Source organism: Saimiri boliviensis, chromosome 2 (assembly GCF_048565385.1).
Source record: "Saimiri boliviensis isolate mSaiBol1 chromosome 2, mSaiBol1.pri, whole genome shotgun sequence".
NCBI classification, from domain to species: domain Eukaryota; kingdom Metazoa; phylum Chordata; class Mammalia; order Primates; family Cebidae; genus Saimiri; species Saimiri boliviensis.
Genome location: NC_133450.1, coordinates 89756534 through 89757971, shown reverse-complemented (window position 1 = coordinate 89757971; position 1438 = coordinate 89756534). Strand labels below are relative to the sequence as shown.

The window sequence follows — 1438 nt, the reverse complement described above, 5'->3', positions numbered from 1 at the left end:
GAATTTGTTGATTTCTTCAATGGTTTTGACAATACAATTTTTGTTCTGACTGTAAGGAAAAATAATATTCTGGCAATTGGGGTGGGGTGGAGGGTTCAGTGTCTGTAGATTACCAACTGTGAAATCGCCATGCTAGGAGACAGTCTCGCATTGTGATCTCTCAGTCTTCACAACAACTTTGCAAGGTGGTTCGTCTTATTTAGAAATTAAAGATAGGGAAATTGAGACATTGAGATATTAAATTATTTACTCAAAGCAGTATGGCTAGTAAAAGGCAAATTGATATTGAAACTCTGGTCTTTCCTTCACAGTCACACTTGTGGGGAGGACAGAGCCTATAGCCTTTCTTCCTTTTGCTACAAGGAACGGGGGATAGTGCTTGCCATGGCGTGCAAGGTTTGTGTGCTCAGCCAAGAGAGAAGGCTACCAGGTGAAACTGGAGGTCAGCAGGTGTGACCTAGAAGACTGGACTCTTTAGTACGTAGGTTTGGCCTTTGCAGAGTATTCTAGTGCAGTCTGAGCTGAGTCATGTCCCTTGTTTTAGCCTGTGTAGATTAAGTTCCTAGCAAGGAGGAAATGAAGGAAAGCAGGATTAATCTACAACTCTGAATACATAGACATGAAATGAGCACATGCTGTTGGAAAAAATAAAAATGACGCTCAAAGATTTGCTTGACACAGAATTGCCACAAACCTTCAATGGATTAAAAAACAAAAACAGGACATCTTAGCGCGGTTGTAGTGTTCGCCGTTGCTCTCCAATCTTCGCAATGCCGCCCAAGGATGACAAAAAGAAGAAAGATGCCGGAAATTCGGCCAAGAAAGACAAAGACCCAGTGAACCAATCCGGGGGCAAGGCCAAAAAGAAGAAGTGGTCCAAAGGCAAAGTTCGGGACAAGCTCAATAACTGAGTCTTGTTTGACAAAGCTACCTATGACAAACTCTGTCAGGAAGTTCCCAACTATAAACTTATAACTCCAGCTGTGGTCTCTGAGAGATTGAAGATTTGAGGCTCCCTTGCCAGGGCAGCCCTTCAGGAGCTCCTTAGTACAGGACTTATCAAACTGGTTTCAAAGCACAGAGCTCAAGTAATTTACACCAGAAATACCAAGGGTGGAGATGCTTCAGCTGCTGGTGAAGACGCATGAACAGGTCCAACCAACTGTACATTTGGAAAAATAAAACTTTATTAAATCAAAAAAACAAAAACACAATGTCTGTGAAGTGCAGTAAGGTGAAGCACAGGAAGATGAGGCATGCCTGCCCTGGATTCACAGATAGGGCCATTAAAGAGATGACAAAGTTAAAATAAGGTCATTAAGACGGGTCTTAATCCTGTTGACTGGTGTCCTAATCAGAAAAGCGGATTGGGACACAGACAGACTAAAGGAAGACGACGTGAAGACACACAGGGAGAATACGGCCACCTACAAGCCAA

The 1438-nt window shown here is 42.9% G+C and overlaps 1 pseudogene; it reads left to right on the top strand.

Moving 5' to 3' along the window:
- The first annotated feature begins 770 nt into the window (after positions 1-770).
- On the top strand, positions 771-1152 carry LOC101051606 (small ribosomal subunit protein eS25 pseudogene; annotated as a pseudogene).
- The last annotated feature ends 286 nt before the right edge of the window (positions 1153-1438 follow it).